The sequence below is a fragment of the Pipistrellus hanaki genome, assembly GCF_964339955.1.
Source record: "Pipistrellus hanaki genome assembly, chromosome: 13".
Lineage (NCBI taxonomy): Eukaryota > Metazoa > Chordata > Mammalia > Chiroptera > Vespertilionidae > Pipistrellus > Pipistrellus hanaki.
The window spans coordinates 53805765-53822967 of NC_140515.1; the positions used below are offsets into that span (position 1 = coordinate 53805765).

The following is a 17203-nucleotide window of genomic DNA, read 5'->3' on the forward strand; positions in this document are numbered from 1 at the left end:
GCTTAAGATGGCACTTTTTAATGTTATGTTTCAAAAACCTTAAAACAAAAATACGGCTTTGACAGAGGAAAGTCACGTGGGAATTAAAATCCACAAATCGTGCAGAATAAGGTCTGTGGTTGTCATCCTAGCCCTAAAGGAGTCCGCCAGTTTCTCACCGTGGGGCATCCTTTAAGGTCCTGGACCTTGGGGCATCCTTTAAGGTCCTGGGGCGTGGAGAAGGAATGGAGGTGGAGGGGCCCTTATGTTCCGAGGGTTCTGTCCGTTTATTTTTTCAGACTCCGAGTAACCGTGCTCCTCTCTGCCCTGTCCGCAGACTTCCCGTGAAGAAGCCCCGCCGCCGGGGTGCCGGACCCACGGGGGACCGTCCGCCCGACCGCCCCAGACTCCGGCCGCGGGACCCCCGATGGCAGTGGGCACCTCCCCGTGAAACCTGCCAAGCTGGACGCCACAGCTCTGCACGCCGACGCTTTGGCCAACCCTGTGCCCCCTCCGGAGGCGTGCCAGCATGCGGTCCCAGCCTGCCGCCCGGGCCTCCCCGAGGAGCACTATGTGAGCGAGGCTGCGGAAGATGCCCCGCGCTGCAGAGGGTACCGGGATGCCTGCACCATCACAGGTACGGCGGGGGGGGGGGGCCTCTTCCTGCCAGGAGGCAGACAGGCAGGGAGGGGGGAGGCCCGGGAAGGGCGCGGCCGCAGGACTGGGCGAGGAGCATGGCGGGCAGGGAGGAACCACTAGACTCTGAGCTTCGGGATGGTGGGATGGGCCATGGAACCGGCCTGAGCTGGAGGCAGCCCCTCAGAGACGGGTCCGCGGTGATGCTCGGTGCAGGGCGACCCGAGCCCTCTCTCCGAGGCTCCGTGTCTCAGACCCACGGTGGGGGTCACGGGATGAGACGCAGAGGCACCGTCAGATGCAGGAACGGGAACTGCATGCAGGGCCTGTGTCCACATCAGTTCTTCCCGGTGCCTGTCAGTCAGGCCTCCCGTGGCAGCCGTGTAGGTTGGCGTGTGGAGTGGCAGCCGGGAGCGGTTCTAGTGAAGCCCAGTCGTGTGGGCATGGCAGTTTGCTTTGTCCCTCAGTTTCGTCTGCAGGGCGCTCTGTCATCTCCCCTTTGAGATGAAGCCCAGTGACGGTGTACCACGGGCGGGTTTGCTGCATCCCGACTGTGGCCTGCCAGGTCTAAGGAACAGGTGCCTGACCCTGTGCCCCGGCTCCTCTGTGCCCACCCACTCCGGGGCACTGGCCTCCTCGCTAGTCCTCGGACCCACAGGAGCCTCCCTCCTCACAGCCCTGTTCTGGCAGCTGCCCGGCATCTGGGTCGCCCTACCCCCCTCCCTCCACCCCACATCTCCATGATTCCCGCTTTTCTTTCGCTGAACGGCATTTCATAGAAATGTGGTCCCCCGGCCTTTTCCCATCTCCCTTTCCACTTTCTCTTTCTCAGCCGTGAGCGGCACTCGCAGAATGTAAATAGAATGTAAGCTAACCTCAGGGCAAGGACTTGCGTGCCGCTGCCGGAGTGCCTGCGTGTGGCCAGTGCTCAGTAAACATCTGTTGGGTAGATAAATTGTCATTTAATTACTACTGCATCCCTCCCTGTGAAGCAGAGGGACTGGGCTCGGGGGAGGCGGGGGGCATTGTCCCCTTTTTACAGGTAAAGACTAAATCACGAAAGGTTCAGCATCTGCCCAAGATCCCTGAGCTCTGAGGGGGTGGGGCATGGCCCTGGGGCACATAACCTCTGCCACCGGGGAGTTTTAGTCTAGTTGGAGTGGAAGCCGGGTGTGCACCGCGGTGGTTAGCACAGCGATGGGCACGGGCACATGGGAGAGCACCACGGAGGGTGCCCGCCCGGCCAAGCCTCCGAGGGGGAAAGACAGGGGAAGACCCGGAGGGCTTCCTGGAGGGGGCGGCGCCCCAGCTGCATCTTCGTTTGCCCGAACGTGTGGACTGATCCCTGGGATTCGTGCGGCGTCGTCGGTGCCAGCGAACCCCGGGGAACACCCAGCCTACGGGGCAGGTCCGCTTCCTCCGAACGTGACAAGCGAGGGCGAAGGCATGGCGGAGCGCGGAGCTGAGACCTCACACCGGGCCGGGCGGGGCGGCAGGCGGGGGTGCCTCGCCGGGACTCCTGCGGCCAGCTCGGTGTCACGTTTGGCGGCAGCCCCGGGGACAGGAGGGTAAACACGGGCAGGGTTACCTGCCGAGGGTGCCGGCGGCCAGGCCCTGCCGATCACGCTCAGGTTCAGGTCTCAGTGGACGCTCCTGGAGAGGAGGACGCGGGACGAAAGGCACCGGGGGAGCCACGGGAGGGCGCGTCCCCGAGGATGCCCTGGTGGGTGCCACGGGCTTGGCCATGAAGACCACTTGGCATCCAGCCTCGGCGGAGGGCACGCCGCCCCCGGTTCCCAGGCCGCGCTGAGCTGGACAGGAGGCTTTTTGTTCCTCCCCGGTGTCCAGGCGGAGCCCAGCGCCCAGCACCCCTCTGCCCCTACCTGGGGGTATCGCGTTTGCGGGTGCGTCATCTTCTGTGTGGGGCGGTTTTGCCAGATGAGCCGATAAGGTGCCCGGGCCGCCGGGATTTACGTAAGCCATTGTGCCTCCGGGGCAGGTCCCGGCCGCAGGATCTGCCCCGACAGGCAGCTGGGAAGCAGGAGGAGCGTGGGAGCGCGGTGCCCAGGCTGCCAGCCGGCGGGCTCCCGCGGAGAAGAAGCCCTTCCCAGCGGAGTTGCCGTTGGAGGGTGCTTCTGCACATGGCCTTGGTGTTTGTGGGCAGGCAGCCCGCGGGGGCTCGGCCTCGGGCAGGCCTGTGCCAGGGCCAGCCCGTGCGGACAGACTCGGGTGGTAAGTGTGTGTGTGTGTGTGTGTCTGGCCGCTGTTTGTTTTTACTGTGATGTGGCCGGAAAGGAGAAAGGACCGCAGGGGCCATTGTTTCTCTCCTGCGGTGTGCTGGCCGGGTGTCCTCGAACATGTGACGGGGAAATTGCAAGGTTGAATCATGGACGTGCAGAGCAGAGGGGCCTCAGTGGCTGCTCACCCTCACCCTCTCATCCCGGCGAGGGAGGCGAGGGAGGTTAGGGGCCAGGGGCCCAGGTCTGAATTGGGACCAGGCCTGCCGGACTCTCACTATGTTCTCTTGACAGTCTGCAAACGCTGCACGGGGTCTCAAGGTCCCTGAGATTTTCCCAAATCCTGTGGCTGGTGTCTGGGGCACCAAGGAAGTCTTCAAAAGGTGGAGAATAGCGTTAGACTGTGGCCTCTCTCCTTCCCTCTTCTGCCCTCACCTTTTTTTTCTTTTTTCTTTTTTTTAAACTACGTGTGCTTGGCCCTGGACCTCTGACCCACCCCCAGGGATGGAGAGCTCGCTCAGCAGTTCTGCTCTGGCTTGTCTCCTGGCGGGGTGTGTGTGTGTGTGTGTGTGTGTGTGTGTGTGTGTGTGAGGGGGGGTGCGCGGGCTGACAGTCCTCTTCACTGCCTCGGAGCTGATCAGTCTGCTGCCGAGCCATCTGGCTTCTGTCCTGCCTCAATGCCGCCGCCCAGGGAGGGGTGAATCCCTGGGAGGGGTGAGCTCCTCTCGTCCCCGTGTAGTAATTTGTGTAGTAGTTTTCGGTGTCAAGGCCTAAGAGACGTTGCACGAAAGGAGCTGGTGGAGAAGCTGTGAATGTCCGCGTCTGTGTGTGCATGGCTTCCGGTGTGTTCTGCGATTCTGCTCAGGCAGCGTCTGTTCAGGGCCGGCATGTGTGGGGGCCATGGGGAGCTTGTCTGGGTCCCGGGCCCTGCAGGTGGGCACAGGTGCGAACGACTAGCCGTGACCCGATGAGAATGGCTCCAAAGGCCTCTGGGATGCCCTGCCTGGACGTCCTCTTGTTCACAGGGCCACCGTTCAGGATTTGTTCCCGGTCTTTCACACGTTAAGCCGGTGGTCTGCAAACTTATTAGTCAGCGGAGCCAAATACCAGCAGTACGATTGAAATGTCTTTTGAGAGCCAAATTTTCTAAACAAACTTCTTCTAACGCCACTTCTTCAAAACAGACTCGCCCAGGCCGTGGTATTTTGTGGAAGAGCCACACTCAAGGGGCCAAAGAGCCGCATGTGGCTCGAGAGCCGCGGTTTGGCGACCACGGCGGCAGTCAGCCATCCAACTCAAGGATTTGTTGCCTGCCAACGTGCGCAGATATAATGCTACGGCCTTTTGTTAAGAGTTAAATGGAAGGTCTTGCTGATCAGTTCCTGTCTGGACCAAAGTTCTTAGTGCGTTTTCCACTGAAAATTTGCCATCTAATTGCTACTTACTCCACTAAAGTGAAACAGATAAAAGCGGACAGCTGAAAGGTCCCTCTTTTTCACAGAGGGAGAAGACCTGAATTAGAGGTTAGGGCGGAGAAGCTTGGTTCTAAATGTGTATGAAATGTTACAAATGTAACGTAGACAGGCGTTTTGCTTCTCCTCTCCCCGAGAATGACCCCTACTTAACAGTTGATTCCTTCTGCGGTTGTAAGGTTGGAGTGAGGCCCTATTTGGTGGATTTCTGGAGGTAACTAATCTTCAGTAAAGATGCAAAACACGACTTTTAAACTCGCGCTAAGTGGTTTGGGCTCCTAACCAGCTTTTTGCCTCCCCTCGGTTCCTCTTCATGAGGCGGGTGAGAGGGACATGGCCCCGGCTGAGTTTTTGACATAAAATGTAACAATGAGTTAAAATGTATTGTGAGGTCCTGGACCTTTGATGGAGGGGTTAGGGGCCTACATTTCCAGGTGTTTGATACATTATCTTCCTCCTAATTGGTTTATTTGTTCTGGACTTGAAACAAGTCTTGAGTGTATCTAATGTATCGGTGTTAACCTTCCGCTCCCTTCAGGCCATTTTGGGAAGCTGGCAAGTAATACATGCTAATAAAAACATTACAGAGTCTTCTTATTAAAGAACTAATTGGGAGACAAAACCGGTTTGGCTCAGTGGATGGAGCGTCAGCCTGCAAACTGGAAGGTCACAGGTTCAGTTCTGGTCAAGGGCATGTACCTTGGTTGTGGGCACATCCCCAGTAGGGAGTGTGCAGGAGGCAGCTGATCGATGTTTCTAGCTCTCTGTGTCTCTCCTTTCCTCTCTGTAAGAAATAAAAAAATAAAAAAATAATAACTAATCAGGAGTGCTTTGCAGAGAGGGCTTCAGAACACGAACCCCAACCACAAATACTACTAGCTTTCCTGATGGTGTTCCTTCAAGGCGCGGAGTTTCGTCATGGATTGACATTCATTGGATTTGCAAGTGAGGGTCCCCCCGGGAGCACACAGGCTGTGCCAGGGGCTGTCCTCTCGATGTGACCAGACCAGGGCCCAGAGGCAGTCGCTGGGCCAGGGCCAGGCCCGGGCCTCGGCCTTCAGGCAGCAGCACCCGGTTCTTCCACGGGGCTTCCCGGGGATTCACTGGGGAGGGGGCAGGGCCTCTGCCGGGTCAGGCCTCCCAGGCGGGTCTGGAGGGGCCCCGGGCCGCACGGTTCACTGGTGACTCGGGCTCAGGGCCCCGCGAGGAACTTTGAGTGAGAAACTTGTCCGTGTTCTGGGAACCCTGCTCTCCAGCGTGAACACTGGTCGGTGAGCACGCCAAGCTGGAACGGTCACGAACTGGAACTTTATAGCTGTAATTAGACCTGGGATGAATCAGATTTCATAAATCCTTTATTAGGGTTGCCCAGAGAAACAGAACCAACAAGACACACACACACACACACACACACACACACACACACACACGCACGCGCACACAACACACATGCACACGCACACACATTTTATTTTTTATTTTTATTTAAAAAAAATATTTTATTGACTTTTTACAGAGAGGAAGAGAGAGGGATAGAGAGTTAGAAACATCGATGAGAGAGAATCATCCATCAGGTGCCTCTTGCACACTCCCTACTGAGAATGTGCCCGCAACCAAGGTACATGCCCTTGACCGGAATCGAACCTGGGGCCTTTCAGTCCACAGATTAATGTCTATCCACTGAGCCAAACCGGTTTGGGCCACACACATTTTATTATAAGGAATCGGCTCGCCTGGTTATGAGGCTGCCGCGTTGTAGCTTCTTCTTTATCAATCTGAAATGAGTAGGTCCCCAGCCCTCCGAAACACCTGTGTTCACAAGAGCCAGTGCCGTGCCTCGCTGGAGTGCAACGGAGACACTCAGGGAGGAGGATGGGGCCTGGCTTTCAGCCGTGATTGGGGGACCTGCCCGGGCCTCATTGGGATGCACACGGAGCAGCCCCTGCAGGCACATTGCTGTGAAGGTGGCCGCCCTACAGGCAGCTCATTGTCCTTGGCCTTTCAAGGCCCAAGAAGCTGGCACTGTTTCCGGCAGACCCGCTGAAAGGATGCTTTTAGATTCTGGTGCTTGCTTGTTGGCTGTGCTCTAAGGCTGTGGTCGCCAACCCGTGGCCCGAGGACCACTGGTGATCTGTGAGGACCGAACGGTTGGCGACCGCTGCTCTAAGGAACATTCTTTTTTTTAAAAATATATTTTATTGATTTTTCACAGAGAGGAAGGGAGAGGGATAGAGAGCTAGAAACATCAATGAGAGAGAAACATCAACCAGCTGCCTCCTGCACACCCTCTACCGGGAATGTGCCCGCCACCAATGTCCATGCCCTTGACTGGAATCGAACCCTGGACCCTTCAGTCCGCAGACTGACGCTCTATCCACTGAGCCAAAAAAGGAACATTCTTGCGTGTGTATCTGTTGGGTCACTCATCCTACGTGTCTGTAAGCTGACGGAGGGGTGGATGTGCGTTTAGGATTCGGTACACACACCTCACCACACGGCCCCAGGGGAGCCTGCCCGGTGAAGCGCTGACCGAGCCCCCCGCGCGAGGCAATGGCAGTTTCTGGCAGTTTCTTGCCACATCTGGGCATTATCCATCCTTCTCCTCTTGGCTAGTCAGAGAGTCGTGAGAAATGGCCTTTCGCCTTATCTCCTGCTTTTACGTTAGGAATGCGTCTGTGCCTCCATTCTGTTCTATTTCCTTTTCTGCAAAACAGCCTGCTTTTGTCCTTGCTCATTTTCCTAGTGGGTTGCTGGCCTTTGAGGGCTAGAATTGCATTTCTATTGTGTGTACGGAGGGTAGGGCGCTGTGCCAGCCTGAGATTCTTTTCCATTTCAGAAGAGGGAACTGCCTTAAAAATAGCTACCCAGATTTCTATTTAACTGTGACGCTGTTTGATATTGGAGAAGTGCGGGGTGCTAAGAGACTGTGTAGAGGGGGTTTCTCAATTGGCATTTCCAAGGAGGCTCCGGTGGAAAAGCAGCAGTTAGGCAGACGTCAGGAGGATATGTAAGAGTCAGTGGGGTAGGGAGGGAGGGAAAGAGCCCTCAAAGCAGTGGAAGCAGCATGAGCAAAGGCCCTGTGGTAGAGAGATGCTGATCACAATAGGAATAGCGAACACTGCTGGAGCACCTACTAGTTGTTGTCCTAAATGCCCTTTATATCTAACTTTGTTTAATTCTCTTGCCTTCGTCATCCCTGGCTGTGTGACAAATTTCCCCCAAATTTAGCAGCTTTTAAAACAACACTGGCCTCTGTGGAAAGCCGTCTGGCAGTTCCGCACAGGTTACACGTTGTGACGGTGTGACCTGCCAATTCACTCCTTGTTACAGACGAATGAAAACGTTCATAATTTTGTTCATATGAACAACAAATGCACATCTATCAACAAGTGAATCTAAAAATCAAGTGAATTAAAAATCTGATGTAAAATGGTGCATATAATAGAATCAGGGGCATAGAAAGGGAGTGGGCTGACAGCTCTGAGGGGGAAAGAGGGTGTGGGAAGAGACCGGACAAAAATCGTACACCTATAGCTGAGGACAGTGTGGGGGAGGTAAGGGAAGAGGGTGGGGATAGGAACCAGGTGGAGGGGAGCTATTGGGGGGGGGGGGGAGAAGAGGAACAACTATAATAATCTGAATAATAAAGATTTATTAAATTAAAAAAAAGAAAGAAATGAAGACGTAAGTTCACACCAGACCTTATATGCAGGTGTTGCAAGCAGACAAATGCCCAATAATTGCCAAAAGGTAGGCGCAGCCCAGGTGCCCATCAGTTGAGGAGTGGCTAACCAAAATGTTGGATACACATACCATGGATACTGACCTACTGTGGTTACTGACCTGCAATTTGCCAAAACAGAGGGCTGCAGGGCACGGCTGTCCCCACACAGCTGACAAACAGGTGATGAGCAAACGGGGATGAGCACACCGGGAGCGTTCCTCGCGGCAGACCTGAGCTGTGATGGGTGCTTTCGGAGCAGTCGTACTGGGAGAGCGTCTGGGCCCGCACCCGGGCAGCTGGGCATTGGCAGACGCCTGGCTCTTTGCCGGCCGAGACGCAGAAAACAGCCTCGCCTCTGGTCTCAGGCCTGCCTTCCTCCCCGAGTGTGGATGTGGAGCATCTTTTGCTGTTTCCTAGAAGAGTTTTTTTGTTTTGTTTTGTTTTTTTGCTGTGACTTGAGATAGATGCCTCTTCACCGTTTCTGTGTTTAGCTCCCGGAGTACTTACCTCCATCATCCTAAACAAGATGGTTACTGTTTACACTTCAGTTCCCCACGGGAGAGCCGCTCATGGCCGTGCCTCACTGGATGGCTGCCGAGATTGGATTAGTTCCTCTTTGCAGCTTCCTCAGCATGCCGTTGGCACGTAGTAAAGGCACACTTATCAGTTTTCTGTGTCATGATTGCCTGTCTCTCTGAGTGTCTATCATCAGTCTATCTGTCTGTCTACCTTCCTGCCTGTCACCTCGCTGCCCGCCTCGTTGTCTGTCTGTCTGTCGTCATCCGTGTGTGTGGCCCGCAGGGAAATCCTGGGATTCCTGCTGCTGGGCTGTGGGTGGAGGGGGTGGGGCAGGCTGGCATTGGGCGTTGATTTAATGTTGCCCTTCAGGCTCCCTCCTCCCCTGACTCCCCTGCTTACCGGCCCCTCTCCATCGGCTGTCTGTCTTGTCTCTGAGCCTGGACCCCACGGCCCTGCCTCCATGGTCTGGGCCCAGGCGTATTCAGTCCTTTCTTCCATCCACACCCCCCACCATGTCTCAGAGATGTGCTCACCTTTACTCACCGGGGACTCTCCTCTCCTTCCGCCCCCCTGCCTATGGGGCTCTCTGCCGTCCCCTCCATCCTCTGCGTCAGGGCTGGCTCACCTTGGTGGATGCTGCAGCCCGCTCTGCTGGGCGTGGTGGGCCCAGGCCGCGGGGTCTGGCCTCAAGGAGCACTGGCTGGCCTGCCAGCTTCTGCACTGGCTGGGGAGGCAGGATTTGTGTCTCTGTTCGTGTCTCATGGGAATCGTGGTCCTATGGGGGGTGTGGGGGGGAGGGAGCAGGGGACACATTTTCGTGAAAATACTTAGAAAAGCCTGAAGCGCTGTCAGAAGCCCAGCAGACCTTTTTGCGAAGATGCAACTTTTCTCGATGAAAACACCCTCATCGGCCCCGTGGCTTTTGTCTCCAAGGTTCCCTGGTGAACTCACACGGTTCCTGCTGATCTGTCCTCTCTTCTCTTTTCATTGGATGGTGAGGCGTGTCGTGTATGCGTGTGTGTTTGTGTTTGTGTGTGTGTGTGTGTGTGTGTTTTGCTTTGGCTTCTAGGAAGCTCAGTTGCCTGAGGTTTTCATTGAGGAGCCGTTCTGGTAAAACTCCGTCCTTTGCCAACTCCCTCTTCCCTCTCTTTCGTAAACGTACTGGTTGCTCTTCTGTGTTGATTCTGCAGGTTCTGTTGAAATCCTATTGGGCATGCGTGGGTTTGAGAGGAAATAAATGGGTGGCGGCCCACTGCTGTTTCTCAAGGTGCCGTGGGCTTGCTCTTGTGGGTGGCTACCCCGCCCCCATCGTGCACCCCAGATTGTCCTGTGGCCCCTACGGTTGGGGCCTAGAATGCTGGCTTTGGGGCGGAGAGGTCGGGCGGAGAGGTCAGGGCCTGACTCAGGCTGCAGCACTTACGGGGTGGCCCGGGGCACGTCCTCCAGTCCCAGAACCTGATTCTGCATCTCTGGAGTGGGCGTGATTACGGGGACCGGGCAGGCCTCGGTCCTCGGTGTGTTCGTTCCTGCCGAGTGCCTGGTGCCGTGGGGTGTGTGGGGAGTTCCATCCTCTTAATAATTTTTCTTACTTAGTCTCAGCTTCGCTCCCAGTTCCTGCTGAGCTGCCTCCAGCCAGCCAGTTTGCAGTGGAATCTCCCAGCACAGCCCCTTGCCCGTTGGCCCCTGCTGGCACGGCGCTGTCTGGTGGCTTGGACCTTGAATTCCAGCCGTGAGGAGTCACAGTTTGGTCACCCCGGGTGCATCCTGTGCCTTATGTAAGCAGGATCCCACAGCTTTCCCGATTTCCCAGGCTTCTGTCCTGGAAAACAGGGTGAGCGGCCATGCTGTGGCCATCGTGTGGGGGTGGGGGAGGGGCTCAGGGTCCCACCCTAAGCTGCTGTCACCTCTGCGGCTGTCCCAGCTCCAGGGGCCAGCGGGCATTTCTCAGAGAACTTTTATCTTTAGTTTTCCTTCCTTTCCTTTCTCTTTTATTCCCCCCATCCTTGTCTTCTTCCTCTCCTCCCCTTTTCCTTTCACTTCTCTTCTTTCTTCCTTTACCGATTTCCCCTCTCCTTTCTCCCTCGCTCCCCCTCCCTCCTCATCTCTCTACGCTTCCCTTCCCCCTCTTAATAATAGAAACAATTTCTTTAGCTTTTTTAAAAATATATATAATTTTTATTGATTTTCTAGAGCGGAAGGGAGAGGGAGAGAGAGAAACATCAATGATGAGAGAGAATCATTGATCAGCTACCTCCTGCATACCACCACCACCACCACCACTGGCAATCAAGCCTGCAACCCAGGCATGTGCCCTTGACTGAAATCGAACCCTGACGTCCTGGCTCATGGGTTGATACTCAAAATCGGAACTTCAGATGCCCTCTCCCTGACCACGACCCCCACCCCCTGATCTCTCCAGTTTGCCTTCCACAGAATTCAGCCGTCAGACCTCCCCTGGCTCCACACCAGTGAGTCCTGAATGGCAGGAATTCCCCGCCATCACAGGATGTGTGTCAGCATGAGGGGGTCACACACACACACACACACACACACACACACACGGGGAGGAGAGAGGCCCGTCTGTAAGGCCAGCCCCCGGGGGCTGTGTGGTGGGAGAGCACCGAGGAACACCCTCTCGTCTTCACCTGGGAGTTCTACTTGAATGTGGCAAAGCTTCCGAGGCCTTTGCCAGCCTAGATCTACCATGGTGGCGACATTTTATTAAAAAGGAAAAAGAGCGCAGCCAGTGCTGCTCAGGGTGACTTGCCTCTGTCTCTCCTAGTTGTGTGGGGTTTGTGGTGCTTAGAAACAGGGAGGGGCCAGCCTGAGGGTGAGGAAGGGCCTGCACATCTGGTGCCAGCCCTCCTTCCTTTGCGGGACCAGGAGGGAGGGAGTGGGCCTGCCCCGGTGCAGGTTCAGCACCACCTAGTGGGCCCAGGAAGCACTAGCAACAGGAATGGCAACCTTAACCTTGAGACCGGATGCCTGCAGTGTCCTGGCTTTGCCCCTTTTGAAAGGGACTGAGAGGTTGTCCAGAGCACCCGACAGGTAAGGCAAGCAACTTTACTTGTGTGCACGGAACAAAAGAAACCCTCCCTTCCCAACCCAACCCCCTCTGTTTTGATCCATCTACCTTTATTATTATTATTATTTAAAAAAATAATAAAATTTTATATATATATATATATATATATATATATATATATATATATTGTTGTTGTTGTTGTTGTTGTTGATTTCAGAGAGGAAGGGAGAGGGAGAGAGAGATAGAAGCATCAATGAGGAGAGAGAATCATTGGCTGTTTCCTGCACGCCCCCCACTAGGGATCGAGCCTGCAACCTGGGCATATGCCCTGACTGGGAACCAAACCAGTGACCTCTTGGTGTCTGGGTTGATGCTCAACTGCTGAGCTACACCCGGCTAGGCCATCTACCTCTATCTTATTTGCCCCTCACCTGCCTTTTGCTGGAGCTAATCCTAGTGTTTCTAAGAGAGCATGTGATGAGAACTGCATGTGGCCATGTCTTCCTTGTGTAGACTTCTCTGGCGATCCTGATGGCGGTGTGATTCCAGTCCCATGTGGTGAACTCTCTTCTTCCAGTTCTCAGTGGTTGTGTCTTACTTCCATGATTTTAGATTGGGTGTGTATCAGTCAGGTTTGCTGGAAAAATGCTGAGTAACAAGCATTCCCCAGATCCACAGTGGCAACATTTATTCCTTGATCCCGATTATAGGTCACCTGAGGAGGATGGCCTGGCCTTTGCTTCAGGTCTGTTCCACGGGTCACTCATGGGAGGCTTTGGGCTGAAGGTGCAGCAGCTGTGTGGGGCCACCCTCTCCTGGCAGAGGACAGGAGCTCCAGGGAAGGCACTCAACCACACAGGCGCAGTCAGAGCCTCTGGTTAGACATGCAGTCATTCTGTCCACTCGCATGTCACTGGCCTGAGCAAGTTCTTTGGCCTGGCTCAACGTCCCAGAGCTGCGAAATGATATTCCATCTCGGCGAACCATGGCAAGGCTGGAGTGAAGGAAGCATTGTGAGCAAAGTGAACAGCTGGGTTTTAGAAGATCCTCAGGGAACGAAGGAGCGGCCTTGAATGGCGGAGGCGCACACATAGGTGGTCTTTAGGGAAGCCCCATGGTGTCAGCGACCTCCAGGCCCTTTGCTTCCTGCTGGACCAGAGGACCACGGTGGGCATGGGGAGGGAAGGAGGGACGCGGGCTCCTGTGGCCTGGAGCAGGGGTTGGCAGACGTTTCCGTAAAGGGCCAGAGTGTAACTATTTTACTAGTAGGTCTGTGGGTCCAGTGATCTCAGCCACAGCTCTTCATCTCTGCTGTTGTAGCTGCAAGCAGCCTTCGGCAGCCCCTGTAGGAGCAGGTGTAACTGTGTTCCAATACCAATTCCTTTCTCACAACAGGCAGGGGCTGGGTCATTGTGGGCCATGGGCTCAGCCTGACCTGTATCGGGGTACCAACTCAACAGCCGGACAAAAATAGCCCTTTGTGGTTGGGAAGCCAAAACCCCCCCCCAAACAAACCCAAAAACAAAAGGCCTCAAAGGACTGTCGGTGAGACCACTAGAGCCCCACCCACTCAGCATTGTTAGGCTGTAAACGGTTGCTCTGTAGCATTGAATTCCCTCCACAGCCAACGCTATTGTTCCTGAGCGTGAAACCTCATTTCGCTGAGCCCATTTTCTGTAGAAATGCCTGCAAAAGGCAGTACACGCTCCGTGGGCTCTCCTAGCAGCGGCTGTGGAAGGCAGTTTGCCTTCCGTGCGCAGGTTTCTGTTTTTGGAGGAGGGGCCCTGTTATTAAGTGAATGAGTGTGCTCAGGGACCCTGCCTTCCATTCCTCTGGTTGCATGTGTGCGTGTGTGTGTGTGTGTGTGTGTGCATGTGCATGCATACATGTTTGTGTGTCTGCTTCCTTGAGATGTAATTCATACACCGTATAATTCACCCACATAAAGTATATCACTTGATGGTGTTTGGTATATTCCTTGGGTTGTACAATCATCTTCACAATCAATTTTGGAACATTTCATCATCCCAAATAGAAACTCTAGATTCTTTAGGGGTCACTGCCCCCCACCCCCCAATCTGCTCCAGGCGCCCCAGGGTGGCTGCATTTTGCTGCCCTTGTCTTCTTGACACAAGACCCAGCTGTGCCTTGGGAACAGACCGAGGGTCGGCCTCGAGTGACCGTTGTGTTATTCAAGCGCATGCCTGCAAGACCCTTGCATTGCTTCTGACGTTTGCGTATTGTAACTGCCTCACCTGCTACGTCTAACATGCCCCCTACATTATACTTTTCACTTGTATTCTTTGTTTGTTTTTGTTAGTCCTCACGCCAGGATATTTTCCCATTGGTTTTTAGGGAGAGTGGAAGGGAAAAGGAGAGCCACACGGAGAGAGAAACATCCATGTGATAGAGACACATCCATTGGTTGCCTCCCACACTCGCCTGACCAGGGCCAGGGTTGAGCCTGCACCCAAGGGACGTGCCCTTGACGGGAAACGAACCTGGGACCCTTCAGTCTCTCCGCTGAGCCAAACCGCTAGGGCTCATTTGTATTCTTTGTAGGCGCTTGTCCTCGGTAACGTCCCAGACTTTGAATTTAAGGCTGTGTGGCTTTGAAGCCTGGCTCTAGTGACACGGAATCGTTTCCCTGTCCGGGTCTCCTTGTCCGTGCTGTTTAACTGTTTACTGCCATCTCTCTGAGGCCATTTGGGGAAGATGAGCTTGAAGTCTTTTAATATCCAGATGATCTCACTTGATGTTTTGAAAAAGTAGCCATTGTTCATTTACGAGCAGAATTTCCTGTGGAGGAAATCGTTTCCACGAACAATAAGACAGCTGACTGCACTGAGAGGTGGCGGGGCACAGCAGGTACTATGGTTTCCCAAAATGTTGTTCTAGGAACACAATGAAGTCTTCCTGATTGGGCACTTCCCTCTTTATCTCAGGGTGTACCCTTTGATGCTGACTGCCCTCCATTGCCCCCCAGTTAAGGACTAACTTTGGGGAGAAGAGGACAGATGGAAGGATGTGTGTCCTGAGCCGGGCAGGGCAGCTGCTGAGGCCTTAGAGTAGGGGTGTCGAACTCAATCAGAGAAGGGGCCAAAATCTAAAATCCAGCCTAAATCGCGGGCCGAATGGTTTACTGAACAGTCATAAACTGACAATGTCATAAACTGACAGCGGAGTGCAGTGATGACAGCGCGGTGCGGGCCACATTGCAAGGCCTGGCGGGCTGGATTTGGCCCCCGGGCCTTGTGTTTGACACATGTGCCTTAGAGGGTCTCACTGTAAATTCGGGGCATAAGTGTTTTTAGGAAATAGAAAGCAGCTGTAGGAGGTGCAAAAAAGTCAGGACCGCTTTTTGGTTTTCCAGAGATGCCGTCGCACCGTTTCCTGCAATGACTACGAATTCAGCCGTGAGCTCTTTCATTGACCACCAGCCCGGCCCGGCTATTTTTCTGTAAAAACGTTTCCCCCTGGCGATTTTATAATCACAACATAATCAAGCATATGCACTTTAAAGAGAAATTATCAAGAAAATTGGAAAACCGCCCTAACCAGTTTGGCTCAGTGGCTAGAGCGTTGGCCTTCAGACTTAAGGGTCCCGGGTTCGAATCCGGTCAAGGGCATGTACTTTGGTTGTGGGCACGTCCCCAGTAGGGGGTATGCAAGAGGCAGCTTATCGATGTTTCTCTCTCATCGATGTTTCTAGCTCTCTATCCTTCTCCCTTCCTCTCTATTAAAAAATCAATAAAATATATTTAAAAAAAAAAAAAAGAAAATTGGAAAACCAAAGTATTTTTTTCTATTTATCTCCTAGTAAAACAACTTCCAAGGGACAGTAACACTTTCTGTTTTTTGAGCATTTCTCTAGAGCGGTGTTTCCCAAAGTGTGGTACGCGTACCCCCAGGGGTGCGGGAAGAGTCTGGTGGGGGTGCGCGTTGCACCGGAGTTTGGTGGGGACATGCACTGCACCATGCTTAGCTGCGCCTAATTCTACGTTCTCATGAGCACGAGGGGTGCTCAGCGTGACGAAAATTATAGAAGGGGTACCCATGTGTCAAAAGTTTGGGAAACACTGCTCTAGAGGTTTCCCTCTGGATTAGACGCGTGGAAAGCAAAGAGGTGCCGGGCAGTTCCAGCTGCCTGTCTTACAGTGAGAGCCCATCCGCTCTGGGCGGGAGCACCATCCACGCCAAGCCCGTGGGAGCCACCCTTTCTGAACGCCTCTGACCTTGGGGTTGACCTTCGGGGCCTCCCTGACAGGGCCCTCCTCCTCTGCGTGGCCCTGCCCGTCCTCGCCCCTCCGTTGCACAACACACGGGCCTGCCCCGCGGACACGGCCTGGCTCCCCGTTGCACAAGCTCGCACTTCAGCCTCTGGCCGGAGAGCCGGCCTGGGAAGGGGACGCCTCGGAGCGGCTCCGTGCTCCCGCCCGCTCCTTCCCGGTGAGTATCCTCGGAGCCGGTGTCCTGTGCACTGAGGCGCTCGCCCCGAACCTGACACCCGGGCTCCGTGGCACCGATCCGGTGTCGTTGTTGATCCGTTTTCTTAGAAAGAGTCGCTTCTGGTGGCAAGGCCACCTCGATCCCGGAGAACACCCTGTGTCATCTGGGCGTCTGTCTGCCTCTGGCGCACAGCGGGCCTTTTCCTTCCTGTTTGTGCCATGCAGGTTTCCCTGCGTGGCCGCCCCTCTCCTGGCGACACCCCGTCCCCTTTGCTGCTCACAGCCAGTGGCTGTGCCCGGCCCCTCGGGGCTGGGAGGTGAGCTGGGAGGTGGCACCGAGGATCTGAGGGATGGACGTGCGACAGGAGAATCCGGAGTCCTAGGTCTGTTCCTGCTGCAAGACCTCACCCACGTCCCTGACCTCCCAGGCCTCGGTTTCCCCTTCTGTAAGGGGTGGGAGAGGACTGGCTGGGCGGTGGGCTCTGTGGGGAGTCTGAGAAGCCTGTGTGGAAGCTGGGAGAGGAAGGATCGGGGGGTGGGAGGCAGCTGGCCAGGAGACCACCTCCCCCTTTTGTACTGTTTAATGCTGAGCCATGTGCTTTACTTATTGATTTTTAAAAAACTAAGCCAATTTGGTTCATTAAAACAGCAAAGGACAAACGTGCAATTCCAGTGTCAGTGTGCAAGTGCCCCTCAGAGGCCGAATAGAAAAGCCAGTTCCGGTCCCACCCAGTGGATCCTGGGTCAGGGTCAGGTGGAGCCGCAGGAGCCATCGGAGGAGTGGAGAGGCCGGGGTTTGACAGCCCGAGGTCACCGTCACCCAGGCCCATCCCCGGGAGGGCCCCCCCGTCCTGCTGAAATCCCTACAGGTGAACGGAGGGCGGAGAAATGCGCCCCCTGCAGGCCCCTTCCCTGCGGGGTCCTCGGAGGGGCCAGGGATGCAGGCATGAGTCAGCGAATTAGGCTGGAGAGGACGCGGGCCGGGTGGGGTCCGGCCCAGCCTCAGGTCATCTTTGGGGCCTCGGTTTCCTCGTTTGTGAAATGTGTCCCCAGCCCTCACCCTGCCCTGCTGGCCGGTGCGTGAGATGATGGAACGCAGGAATGGGTCCCAGTGCGTTGTGTGCAAGAGCTTGTTGAGCCCTGACTGGGTACCGGGAAGGTGC

The 17203-nt window shown here is 55.0% G+C and overlaps 1 protein-coding gene across 4 annotated transcripts in view; it reads left to right on the forward strand.

Moving 5' to 3' along the window:
• The first annotated feature begins 342 nt into the window (after positions 1-342).
• The window catches only part of TRAK1 (trafficking kinesin protein 1), a 91764-nt gene continuing 74903 nt past the window's right edge, over positions 343-17203 (forward strand). For all 4 annotated transcript variants that reach the window (XM_084902538.1, XM_084902539.1, XM_084902540.1 and 1 more), the window contains exon 1: positions 343-616. The gene's annotated coding sequence lies outside the window, so the exon portion shown is untranslated. The remainder of the gene's footprint in view (positions 617-17203) is intronic.